The sequence below is a fragment of the Panthera onca genome, chromosome F1 (genome assembly GCF_046562875.1).
Source record: "Panthera onca isolate mPanOnc1 chromosome F1, mPanOnc1 haplotype 2, whole genome shotgun sequence".
NCBI classification, from domain to species: domain Eukaryota; kingdom Metazoa; phylum Chordata; class Mammalia; order Carnivora; family Felidae; genus Panthera; species Panthera onca.
The window spans coordinates 56877320-56891719 of record NC_138355.1 but is presented as its reverse complement, the minus strand read 5'-3'; the positions used below and the strand labels follow the sequence as shown (position 1 = coordinate 56891719).

Genomic DNA, 14400 nt, shown 5'->3' with positions numbered 1-14400 from the left:
TGAGTCCTGGGACTTGTGTGAAATATCAGATTCCCAGTTAAGCTTTACATGTGGGGTTCAGGAATGAAGAAGCAGGACGTCCTTGCAGCATGAGATGTAGGAGTGACCGTGATAAGAACTGAGTTCCCTCTGGACATTTGTGGGACCCGAGACAGAACTATGGCGGTCAGCCACGTAACATATGTGTAAATGTTTAGAAGCTTAGAAATCGAGATAACAAACTGCTAAGTGACGTATGTTCTCTTCTTCTATTGGACAAACATACCTTCATAATGGCCTGGGAGGCCAGCTTTGCATTTTGAATTCTTAGACTCATAGGAATTTTGTGTCAGAAAGAGGTAGTAGAAAGAGGGTCCGTCCTTAGCCTACACCCACGCCATTTCTCTCTTCCCCTCTACCTCCTGTTATGTCCTGTGCATAGCGTGGACACCCTTGCTCACATGTCCAAGGCACATTGACCCCTTCCAAACAGTTACCCCTAGACTGCATGGGTGTCATAATGTGCACACCAACAGTCCAGTCCAGGTCACCTTCCAGAGGATGGACCCACGGGAGTGGCCCATGCAGGTCCTGGAAGGGGATTGTGGCAATTTAGCCGCAGAATTTGAGAGTCCCAGCTACTGGGGATCATGGGCTACAAGGGGGTCGGCTCCAGCTGGTCTTCTCCTTTTAGCCTGTTGAAGGGCCCCCTGCACTGTGAAGTCTTCTAAAGCCCAGGGCCTTCAGGTGAAGGTTTTTTTTTTTTTGTTTTTTTTTGGTCTGGTTCTAAAGGTGACATGGTAAGAGCCTAAATATCCCCTTAAACATGGGGCATTAAAGATGAGGCGTTTGCCTGCTAGCCATCTGCTAACGCTGCGGGCATAGCCTGTGGATCTGATGTGCCTACTTCTCTTCCATACTGAACTGCTGACTCTTTCCCAAAGCAGGCGGCATAGTCCTAGAGGATCTTTCCTGGGTGTCACGTTTTCTTTGCCATTTGTGCTATTTTAGTCTTAGAAGAGAATATTTGCAACACTGGAGGAAGAAGAGACTTACAAATTGAGTGTCTGAGCATCATCTGAACCTTGCAAAAGAAAATATAAAATACTCTCTATTTAACTTAAATAGTATTTAAGAAAAATACTTACCCCAGTTTATAAATGACCTCTTTAAAACTCTAATATGTTCTAAGATTAAAACTCAAAATAATATGGAAATGTTTAAATTGACTTGAAGAATCTCAGGGGTTATCAGTTTGGATGTAGTATTAAATTAAATATTGATACTAATATTACAGAAGAAATATTGTGTACAATTCATTTGCTTTAGCTCAGAGTTTGCTTTTGTTAAAGTTTAAGTGACTTTTCCACTTTTTCTTGCATTTGATTCCAATTTTGTCTGATTCTTGGAAATGCATTTATGTTGCCAAATTATAAATGAGAGATATCATTATACTCTGGCTATTTTAATTGTAACTTTCAGTGTTTATTTTAATAGTAAAAATTATATTACAGACTTTCTGTGTTGGTAGAGAATATGTATTATGTGAATGGATCTTTTAGGAAAAAGCATAATTTACAGATTCATCTCTCTTACTTTTGACTTAATGAACCCACTTCTAGGGATAAAAGAGTAGTGATTTCTTTTCTGTGGTTTGTTCTGACTTTTAGGAACGCACCTAAATTGTCATCACTTCTCAAGTTGTTGTAGAGCCAGAGAGTAAATATTTTAGGACCTGTGGGTCACATGCCTTCTCTGTCACATACTCTGCTTGGCTTTGTTTTATTTTTTAAGCTGTTTAAGAATATAAAAACCACTCTGAGCTTGGGGCCATACAAAAATATGCCTGGGGCTCGATTTGACTGCTGGGTAACTGCCAGACCAAAACACCCCAATTTATCTTCTTGTAGGCAACATTGACTCCTAGGATTTTCAACCCAGAGGACTTCTTTAGGCAACTTTCCATACCTATTATTTTAAACTGAAAGCAAGTTCTGTATCATGATGATCTTTTAAGTGTACTATCTCAGTTTTCCGAAGGTTTTTATTTTTTCAAGGATCACATTTTTCTAATCTCTTGTCACTGTTCACTGTGTCATATTCGTGCATGTTAGCGAATTGGAAAGTGGAATCAATGTAAATTAAAACATAGTAACAGAGCAGTTGACAAAAAGTTGGATCTTGAGTTGTATAAGAATGATTATTTTCAGAGATTAAATTGCATGGTTGATCTTTGATCAAAGAGAAGAAAATAGAAGAACATTTAACTATCCTTACTATATTTTTGTCCTTCAGATATTAGGAACTCAAATTTGTGACATGACCGTCTCTGGTGTCATTTACATGTTTTTTAAACACTTCGTTATGTTACTGTAGTTTGAAAGTCATTTAACATTGACGTATCATTTTAGCTATTGATTCACAGGGGAAGTTTACCAGCTGAGTGACACTGGATAAGAACCTGTCCGGTGTAAGGGGTATATGCCAATGGCAGGAGGAAACGAATTTTTAGTGAAACTTTTTATGACATGGTAAAATGTCCAACTATAGTTTACTGTCAAATTAGTGAGATATTTTAGTCACATTAGCCAAACAAAATTCACTTCCGTAGCAATATATTTGCAAAATGAGTGACACTCTTTTCTACTGTCTATGCTGTTTCGCAGTGGTTGGGAAGTGATATAGTATGCGTTTTATGTTCCTCGGGTAAGTTACATTATGTTTATTTTTACTTATTTAAAAAAGGATATTTGATGGAAACCAATTTGACAGTAAATTCCATATTAAAAAAATAAATAAACATTAATCTTTTGTAATTAACTATAAAAAATTGAAAAGGACATTTGTGATAATAGTATCACTAATTTTTAAAAGTGCAATAATTGTAATTAATAGAAGGACAAGCGTTTTAGTAATTTTTTAAACTTAGCTGTATCTTCTGGGGCGTCTGGGTGGCTTAGTCAGTTTAGCGTCTGACCCATCATCTCACTTCAGGTCTTGATCTCAGGGTTGTGAGTTCAGGTCCTGCACCGGGCGCTGCGCTGGACTTGAATGCCTACTTAAAAACAAACAAAAAAACTTAGCTCTGTCTTCATACTTTAAAGTGCTGATGTATCTGTAATATTAATATATTCTCCATTGATTCTCCTTGACGTGGCCTACATGATAGAGTCATAAAAAATAAGGAGGTAATTCTGGATTATCTCTACATGTACATGCATACGTAAGAGGCCATGCTCTCCTGTATTTATTTTCGTAAACTTATTTTTCTTGACTGAAACTGTCTGCCCTCAGATAATACAGTCAGTTTCCCATGGTTCACCTGAGCTGGGGTCCTCAGAGGTAGCAGCATGGTGGGAAGGGTACTGGTTGTGGCATGAGACCTGGTGCTGTCTCTGGTTCCAGCGTGGCAACATCTCAACATGGCAACCCACCTGGGCTGCCCAAACCTGTTCCTGAGTCAGTCCCTCTCCTGTGGAAAGGGAGCGTGCGCATTGCCGTTTCTTCTAGGCACTCTGTTGGTGAGTATTTTTCTTTTCTTAGCCTGCCCCAGCCTACCACTTGTCAAATCTAAAACGCCTCCCGGCACTCCACACCAACACTCCTCTGGGCAGGTAATGACTGAGGAGGACTTTGTGTAGTTTACACGCTCAAGACTGAGGCACTCCAAGATCAGTTCCAATTAATTCTGTAAAAATGCCATTTGCTCTCCTGTCTTTTACTGTGGTCGAATTTTATATTTGTGATGGACTTCTTAGGAAGTGGGGTGTGGCAGATCCTTTGCCTACAGACCAGTGGACTTTCTTCTGGAAGGACCCACCACCACCCTAGAATTATCTGGTGACCATTTTTTGATGAAGGGCCGGAGGCTGTTTTTTGATTACTAGATAAACTGCCCAGCAAAGCTATCAGTGCTTCGCTTTCTATGCTAATAGCTTTCATTCTCCCATTCTTGTTCTCCCTTGACCCAGAACCAAGCCCTGACAAATCAGGCTGTTTTATTCAGAGAACCAACTGATAAATTGCCTTGTTAGAATTGCCTCAGTAGCTATAGTAGGAATGATACCTTGTGCTTTATTTTTTCAGAATGCACGCTTTAATGCCTATGTTAAAGTAATTATGTGATAAGACCCTTCCTCCCGTAAACTCAAAGTTAGTTACTGCTAACCCCAGTAGATTACAATGTTCACCCTAAAGGTAGGAAGGTAAACAAAGAATGAGCAAGGAAAGGTCTATGGTCTCAGGTTCCTATTGATGTGAATGTGGGTCATTTTGGTAATTAGTTGTAAGAGTATATGTCGCAGTATGATTTGCTGGGTCCTGAGGAAGGGAGACATCAGTAACTTGTTAAAATTCAAGTCTTTGAAGCTATAAGGTGGGATGTAAGGAATGGCGGGGTAGGGTTTCATGGCATGGGTCAGAAAGAACTTTTCTCCTTTACTGTTAACAAGCCCAGAGCAGTGTTTCCTTTTTCTGATCTATTACTTGATAAACTCAGATAGTATCTTAGATGTGGTAAAGAGTACCCACTGCATTAATCCACTTTCTCTTGAAGTTGTTGATAATGGGATTCAATAATGGCCTAGTCCTTGCAACTCACTTACACAATTTTAAAAGTGTTTACATCTGAATGATGTTTAAGCATTTATTTATTTCTTAATATTTATTTTATTTTTATTGTGGTAAAAATCACACAGCACAACATACACATAAAAAATGCATGTGACATAAAAATCACAGAACATAAAAATTGCCATCTTAGTCATTTTTAGGTGTGCAGTGTATTAGTTAACTGCACATTTTTGTGCAACAAATCTTTAAATGTTTTTATGCTGTAAAACTGAAACTCTACACCAATTAAACAACTGCCCATTCCCCTCGCCATTCCCGTCTCTTTCCAGCCCCTGGAAACCACTTTTGTGCTTTCTGTGAGTTTGGCTACTTTTACCTCCTATATTCTAATCATGCAGTATTTGTCTTTCTGTGATTGGCTTGGTTCAGTTAGCAGAATGTCCTCGGGTTATCCATGCTGTAATATATGACAGTATTTGCTTCTTTTTAAAGGCTGTATAATATTCCATTATATGTCTATACCACTCTTGCTTTTTCCATTCCCCCATCAAAAGACAATAGGTTGTTTCCGCCTCTTGGGTGTTGTGAATAATGCTGCAGTGAACCCGGGTGTAGAAACATCTCATTCAGATCTTGTTTCCAATTTCTTAGATAGATACCCAGAAGTGGGATTTCTGGATCATCTGGTAATTCTACTTTTAATTTTGTGACAAACCTTCATACTGACTGGTTTCCCATAATGGCTGCACCATTTTACTCTCCCACTGACAGTGCACATGGTTTCAATTTCTCTGCATCCATCCTGCAATTCTTTTCTTTTCTTTTCTTTTCTTTTCTTTTCTTTTCTTTTCTTTTCTCTTTTCTTTTCTTTTCTCTTTTCTCTTTTCTCTTTAATTTTCTTTTCTTTTCTCTTTTCTCTTTTCTCTTTTCTTTTCTCTTTTCTTTTCTTTTCTTTTCTTTTCTGATGAGCGCGTGAGGTGAATGTGTAAACATTTTTGAAGGGTTTCACATACTTTCTGAATTTGAAGTTCTAATCTTTTACCTCCTTAGGCTGTGCATAAATAATTACATATGTGAACAATGTAAATAGTTGTTTTCAGCCTCTTGAGTTGCACACAATGCCTTTACCACTAACAGTAGATGAAAAATTCATTAGTCTGTCATAATGACTATATCAACTGTTACAATGTGCCACATTGTTCTAAGTGATTTACACTAATTGTTCTATTAATTCTTCCATTATCCCAAAGAAGTAGATACTAATATTATTATACTATCATATTTATATATGTGGAATTTGAGGCTTAGAAAAATAATGGCCCCAAAACAACTGGATCTCAGACAGTGTGAGCCATGATCCTGTGCTCTTTACTACTCATTACCCTGCCTTGCATATTTTTTAAGCTTTTAAAGCATCAAATAATTTTAGACTGAATTCTTTGTAAGAGATTTTAGTCCATGGGCAAAATTTTCTATAACATTGATAAAATAAAATAAAAATGGGAAATTAAGAATATTTCCAAAGTTATGATTAGATAATAGTAAAGGTTTTTAATAGTAAAGGTTTTTTAAAAAGGAGACAATCAGAAATATGTCTTAAAAAGATCTGTTTTTTTAATTCATTTTTAGAAACCCCCTACGTATGAAGTTTGAGGGCTCAGTTCTTCTATCATACCAGTTTTCTGTCTCACTTCCCTGATTTTTATCTGTTGGTTCTCATTTTGCTACTCAGGATTTTTTAAATGATGTTTGTAATGTTTATTTTTGAAAGAGAGAGAGTGTGTGCGCACGCAAACAGGGGAGGGGCAGGGAGAGAGGGAGACCACAGAATCCGAAGCAGGCTCCAGGCTCTGAGCTGTCAGCACACAGCCCGACAGGGGGCTCAAACCCATGGACCGCAAGATCATGATATGAACTGAAGTCGGACACCCAGCCAACTGAGCCACCCAGGTGCTCTGCTACTCTGGATTTTTAGTTGTTAGTTTTAGGTTGATCCTAAAAATATATCTCCACCCCCACCACTGATAAAACTTCCAGACTCTTCAATTCTTTATTTCAGAAGAAAAGAGGTTTATTTCTTTTCTTGTTTTGATGTGAAAATGGTTGTCTGCTTGTGTAAACTTTGTGACTGCAGTAGAGGGCAACTCTTTTTTTCTTATGATGAATACTAGTCAGAAGAAGGGGGGAGAATGTGATTATACGAATGAATCTGTATTTTTAAAGAAAAAAATTATGTTCTTTGGGATGAAATCTTGTTTATTTTGGTTTGAATTAGCTTAAAGAGACCACTGAATTCTAATATACTTTTTAATAAAGGCACAGCTGAGTAATAACACAAAAAGAAAAGAAGAGGATTTAGTACACAGGAAATTTTGATTAATTTAGAATTTAGAGCTTGAAATCTGAATGTACCTTTGGAGTGAATCTGAAAGCATAGCGAAGTCTACATTCTGATATCCATTTTCCAGTGCAAACTATTCACATAGTTTTCATTTGAAGAAGATCAGAGACAAGTACAAGAATCTTCAAAGGAATGAATCTAGCCCAAGATTTTGTCCTTGATTGCACCTTTTTTTTTTTTTTTTTTTTTTTTTTTTTACCTTTTGCCTCCAAAGCATCTTCACTACTCCCAAGGCACCTCCTTGCTTCTGGAACGCCTTCACTGTCCCCCAGAGTCTTCAAACTATGTTTTACATGGGGAACAATTTCAAATTTTATAGATATTTAAAGCAAAAGCCCTCCAACTTCTTATGCCATTTGTTCCTCTGAGATAGTACCAATTTACTAAGATTTCTTTTGTAATGTCTGTGCCTAACTTGTAGGAAGCTACTTGACAGAGTTATAAGTAAGAAAGGAAATAATGGGTAAAAGATGTTTTGTGTGTGTGGTGGTTTTTTTTGTTGTTGTTGTTTGTTTGTTTGTTTGTTTTAAATCATTGCTGCCTTTTGTCCATATGTTTTAAGGTCTGGAGCCAAAGAAATTTGCTAAAGAAAGTTTTATTGGAACACAGCCATGCCCATTCTTGTATTGTTAGTGGCTGCTTTTGGGCTTCTGCCAGATTTCTGGGGAGTCATAGTAGAGACCAAATGACCTTCAAAACTGAAATGTTTACTGTCTGGACCGTTAATAAAAAACACTTGTCCACTCTTGCTGTTATATGAAGGAGTGAGAGCTAAACAGGTATCCCCAGCCTTCCCTGCCTCCCCTGGGCCGTCACCACACAGGAAGTCCCCCTCCGTCACTGCTAACTTTTCCCCTATACTTCTCCTTCCTGAAGAAATGCCTGGCACTTTTCTGCAATCCCTATCATAGCAGACAGTTTAGTACACAGGTTTTATTTCAGAGAGGAAAATCTTTAGGTACAAACACCACATGTTAGGAAACTTTCGTGGTCCTCCCTTGGGCTTTCCTTGTTTTACTCTAACTCCACTTGGCAGTCCTATGTCAGTTCCCTGATCTTTGGGGTAATTAGTTATTACTATCCTTTTTTTTTTTTTAAGATTATTTATTTATTTTGAGAGAGAGAGGGAGAGCGAGTGAGCATGACTGTGAGCAGGGGGAGGGGTAGAGAAAGAGGATAGAGAGAATCCCAAGCAGGTTCCAAGTTTTCAGCCCAATGTGGGGCTCGATCTCACAAACTATGAGATCATGACCTGAGCTGAAATCAAGAGTGAGACACTTAACCAATGGAGCCACCCAGGGACCCTGTACTGTCTTTTGAATATTTGTTTGCTTTTACTTCTCATAATGTGCCTGTGATTTGGACATCAGGTCTATGCCTGTTGGCTTTCTTGCAACAGGCCAGAAGAAATTCTCTGCCAGGCATTTCCTCACTTCTGCACTGAGAACCAGCACCTGGCCACTTGTAGAGCCCCTTTAGCTTTTCTGCATCCTGAATCCCTTCCCTGCATATAATTACAATGTTGTAATTATTGTTGAGAATCGGTGCTCATTCTGGTTCAGGCCTTGAGTTACATGATCTCATTTGATTTTCATAGCAACACCATAAATGTGTCCATTGGTATGATCCATCTTTCACCCCTGAAGAAAGAAACTTGAAATTTAAAAGCTTTCCTTGACTCCTGTAGAAAATGGTGGAACAATCACTTGAACCCCGTTTGACTCCTATCTTATCTTGTAACCATTGTTGTACTGCCTCCTGCAGTTTAAGGTCAGATCAGTTACCATCACTGTGTCCAGCAGATTTCCCCAAATCTGTGCCAACTTTGGAGGACACAGATAGATGCTTGTTGAATGCATCAACTTGATCTTGAAAGAAGTAAGTCTCTAATACCAATATTATCTCTTTTCTGACAAAGTTCTTGGCACATTGATGGCACTCAAGAACAGAAACATTTAAGGACAGTATTAGGAAAAGATGTGCTTGTGTTTACTTGTTGAAGGTACAAGGAGAGTCTTTGGATTGGTATGAAGTCAATTTCATATATAAGAGTCAGTTGGGGCACCTGGCTGACTCAGTTGGAAAATCATGCAACTCTTGATCTTGGGGTTGTGAGTTCGAGCCCCACGTTGGGTAGAGAGATTACTTAAAAAAATTTTTTTTGTAATTAAAAAAAAAGAATCAGTTGCTTTGTCACATAGGCTATGATCCTAATGCCTCCATGTTTGTCACATGGACTTCCTGTACCGTTTGATGACTGCCACTGTAAAATGTACCTTTCTATTAAAAAATAGTGAATGCCTTAGATTTTATTAGCATTTTTTTCTTTCACCTAAAGTATTTTGTTAAACCACTTTTTAGTCATATGTTTTAAAAAACAGATAAGAAAATTCATCAAAGTTCAAAACATGTAGGTAGAGACAGAACATGTAAAAGTTGCTGTGGAATACTGAGCACAGCAAATTTGGGGGTTATGGTTGCCTCAGCTATCATCTTTCTTATGGCAGTGGTCATCTCTGAGCTCTTTTATAAATACTTCTGTGACACCATCCCTACTCTGTAGGAGCTTAGAAACTGAGATGCAGTGGCTACACACGTCACACAGGGTATGCATTCTACACTAGGGAAGAAGAGTTGCCTTTTCCAAGAAGATGTCATCGCATCAAAACTAAAAAACATTGCATTTCTGGTTACCTTGGATGAGAGATATTTGTATTCTCTATCATCTTCATCAGCGAGCGTGTTTTTTATTAGATACTGATTATTCCTTTTTAAAATGCCTTTCAGAACACACTCTCCCGAGTGTGGATTACTTTTCTCTCCTATCATGAACAATAGCATTATTTTGGGATCTTTAAAATGCATTGTTTACAACCTGACACCTGTTGCTTTGGTGACATGGTCTGTTTGGTTTCTGTGGAATTAAACTGTCCGCAAACCGTAGTGGTACAGAGACAAGTAGAGGGATTTCTTTTTGAGGTGTTGAGAGATTCCATTCCCCAAAAGCAACCCTATCCTCTCCCACAGCTGCCCTTGTACCATAAGTCTGACAACAGCAAAAGACAATGCCAAGATCCACCCCTATCTTACGATTCTAAGGCATCAAAATTTCCTTTCCAACCAGCAACAATAGCAACAACAACTACACAAAGCACACTCTCAGAAGATAGGAGTTTCATTTTTTATTTCTTTTCGAACAATACTCCATTACTTTTAGAAGATCGGAGTCAGGCAGCATTGCATCATAGTTAAGAGCACGGACTTTCTTTCAGTGCCTTAATTCTCTCATCTGCCAAATGGTGTTCATATCTGTAAAACACATAAAATAGTGCCTGACACCCTTTGTGTTTATTATAGGTATTGATATGCAGATTTTAATGGGCGAATTTAGGGAGCATTGGACTGGATGTCAGGATATTTGAGTTTTAGTCTTTTTTTTTTTTTTGTAATTAATTAATCCATATCCTTGTCAAGAGGGTCCAGCGAATAGAAATTAATCAGTACATATTTACCTGTCTGTGGTCTCTAACACAAGGAGGCTGAACCAGCTAACGTTAAGTTCTCCTCAAAGTCTAATATCCTTTAATTTTGTGTTGCCTAATGCCAAATGATACGTTATTAGCAGTTTCCTATTAGTTTTATTTTGTCTCATTGACTGTACTTAGCTTTTTTTAAAGAATAATTTGGGGCTAAATATTAAAATGAAGGAATGAGGAATAGGATCACTAAAAATCAAGTCAACAGGTAATGGGTGGCTTCCTGTGGGTCATTGACTTGACTACACGTTCTTTGGACACAGGGGATTCCAAGGGTTGTAAGTTCCTGTCCTTAAGGAATATACAATTGGAACAGGAAGTAGGTGATCCAGTAGACACAAATAATAAAGGATGTTGAGTTCTTTTTTTATTTTATTTTATTTTATTTTTTTAGTTTATTTTTTGAGAGAGAGAGAGAACAGAGCCTGATGTGGGGCTCAAACTCATGACCATTAGATCATGGCTTGAGCTGAAATCAAGAGGCAGATTCTTTTTTTTTTTTTTTTCAATATATGAAATTTATTGTCAAATTGGTTTCCATACAACACCCAGTGCTCATCCCAAAAGGTGCCCTCCTCAATACCCATCACCCACCCTCCCCTCCCTCCCACCCCCATCAACCCTCAGTTTGTTCTCAGTAAGAGGCAGATTCTTAAGCAACTGAATCACCCTGGTGCCCCAAAGTATGCTGAGTTCTAAGAGAATGACCCACGTGAAGACAAATGTGAGATGAACCAGTTACACCCATAAGGACTCAGTCTTGTGGGCTCTGGGAAAGCTTCATGGAAGACGTGGTAAAAGAGGCACGTGAAGAGGGCCAGCAGAAAAGATAATGCTGCTTTCTAGGAATTTGGACTAATTCAGTGTGCGTGTCAGACAAGGGTGGGCTCGGGATAGATAGGCATAGAAATTGACGTGAGACTCTGGGAAGGGATAAGGCTGGTGGGATTTGGAAGAGCTTTGCAAATCCTTTACCCTTGATTATAATCAGATTACACCCACTGATGTGCAGTTTATGAGCCCCAGCATAGTGACAGGAAGTGCTCACAAGGAGATATGGCTGATATCTCAGAAATTCGCTTCTTAGACAATTTGGTGCTTTAAAAAAAATGACTTGAGTTCTTCTTCTTCTTCCTCTCTTCCTATTATCTGTAAAATATAGCCATGTACACTAGAGTTGTTGGCAAGGCAAAATTTTCTTTCAGCTTCTCTGGGTGAATGACATATTCATTTTTACACTTTTGCATAAATGTGAGGAAGGTTGTTTTATAATATTTCCAAATTCCAGATTTAGGTCTTAAGAGCAAAAGTATTTAGTAACTGATGAAATCCTACAGTGTCTCTCCCTTTTGTTCTCAGAAGGGTGAACAACGTGATCTATGGTTTTAATACCTATATTACATGTAATTCTTACAGTGTTATAAAGTACACGTGATTATTCCTCCTATATATTTTAGTAATCTGACAGGAGTAAAGGTAAAGTAACTAGTTAAGTCCACACAGCTAGTAAATGGCAGAGCTAATTTGGACCTTCATCTGCCATTTCTTTTCTTCCCCTTCTCTCTCCTCCTCTGCTTTCACTCATTTATTTTGAGATGTCTTCCTAAACCCTATGCAGGGTAGTATGTTATAGGCAATGGGCGTCCAGTAATTTCTTCCACCTTTTCTTTGAGATGAGCATGCCCAGTGCCTCATGTTTAGTCACTGATTGTGAAATTTATGTTATAAAGGAATGTCCATGTTTACGGACTTGGTAGAAGCTGAGGTAGGCTATGTTTTGTTTCACCTGGGAAAAAAATCAAGGCTGAATAATTTCCCCCCACTTGACAAAACTGTTTTCTTGTGGGTCTATTTTTTATTTAATTCAACAGGTCAATACAATCTTGTGGTTGGCTGTATCGTACAGAGAGGTGGTGGATGCCCACTGTGGGTTCAGTGGCCCACCCAGTATGGCTCGCCGGAAGATGAAACCAGAGCATGTCAGTCTATAGTCAGTCGACGTTGCTCAGGGTTTATGAGCCTACCTGCTTATGGGCTTCTTTCTGATCTTTTTTTTTCCCTTAAGGACAAACCGTCATCTCTTCTCAAGTGGGAGGTAGGCCTGAGCTTCAAGGTGAAAATGCAGTAGTCTGTGCCTGAATATACTAGTATGGCTCTTGTGTACTATGTCTGTGATTATTGGAATTTAATCCTATAGAATCTGAAGAGCCAAATATCAAAAGACCTTTGCTCTACCCGCTTATTTTCCACCTCATTTTTTTAAGAGGATAGAGGGGCAGCAAAAAGGCAAAGAATGTGAGGCTTTGGCATAACCCTATACATGAAATTGCTTTGATAAGAGCTGGGCATGACTGTTAACTGGATGTGACACCCTCTCCTCCCGTCTCAGTAGGCCACAGCCTCCATTTCACAGGTGATCTGCCATCCCTTTGGGAATCTGACATGGCCATTCCTTATAATACCTTTGGGCATCCTCTTTTAGAACTTGAGGCAGGTTCTCAAAATACCATCAGTGATCTAGAGATCTTTGAAATTTGAAGGTAAATTTAAAATTTAATACTGAGCACATATCATTTGCCATCATGTCTTGCGATAAGGAAGCAGTCAGATGTTTTGGGTGAATACGGATGAAATGTAATTTGACGCCCCCCCCCCCCCCCCCCCCCACCTTATAGCTTGTAAAGTGACTTTAGTGGCATTTCTAAAGGGAGCTTCAAAAAGTATTCAGAGCAATCCTTTGGGAACAGGTATAATGTCTCTGGGTAACTTTGAAGTCTAACTTGGGATTCTTTGAAAAAATTTAAAAAGTGTGTACATTGATGTACGGATATGTAATAAATTATTATTCCATATTATATAATCCTACTTATAGCTAATATTTCAATTTCAGGTGGAAGGGGCAGAAAATAGGAAAAAGGAAGCATTAAAAACAAGAAAGAAAAGAAAAGGAGAGAAAGGAAAGGTGTTTTGCTGTATGGAAAAACTTTTACTATTATACACTAGAGGGTTTTCTTTCATTTTTGAATGTTTTTGGTCATTTAAAACAAAAATACTATGGATTATTGGCTGCATGTTTTTAATGCTCTGTAATTGTGTACTAAGGCAAATCCCATTATTTTAAAATTACTTAATACTAGAAAACAATTGGATAAACCCCACTTGGAGCGCCCTGTGGGTCATCTCAAGCCATTTGGTTCTGTTAATAAAATTAAAACAATTGGGGGAAATATACAGATGCTTTCAAAGTGGCTTTACAATTATGATGTCTGTATGTATGAAAAAGAGGATAACTCTTAGGAACTGCATGAAGCCAAATGCATCATTACTGTGTTTGAGTGATGTGGGTTGGGAGTAAGGATTTGACATATATTTTTATTTTGAGATGCCATGCTAATTTACATCATTCAGCCCTTTCACTGCCAAACTGTAAAAGTCCATTAAGTGACTGAAAGGAATATACAAATTATCCACTGGCACTCCAGGCTGGAGTTTTACATACACCCTGTTATTCTATCCGCCAGCTAGCTGCAAGATTCTATTAAGCAGTAAGTGAGAAAATTATATTGCCTACAAACTAATTGTACAAAAGACTCTGAAATAAGTAATCAGAGCCCAGGACTTTCTGAAAAGCTGCCAGGAGATATTATAAATTGCTCTATCATTCTTGTCAGCCTGGTTTAAAACCCAAAGCTTCCATGTTGATTTGGTTCCCTCTGCAACAGAGCTCACTTCCCCAGCTATTGACAAAACTGGGAAAATTCCAGTCGTGTCCTCAGTCGGTGCCCAATTCAGTCCCCGGTGCCATCTAACAAATGTGTCCCAGAAAATAGCAAGCTATAATCCAAGAAAACTCCGTGTCTGAAATGAGAATCCTAGCTTGTGAACAATAACTTCTGCCTCCTCCCGAATGAC

At 38.4% G+C, this 14400-nt stretch overlaps 1 protein-coding gene across 6 annotated transcripts in view; it reads left to right on the top strand.

The window, feature by feature from the left end:
• The window catches only part of ESRRG (estrogen related receptor gamma), a 625896-nt gene that overhangs the window by 449636 nt on the left and 161860 nt on the right, over positions 1-14400 (top strand). The window lies entirely within an intron of this gene.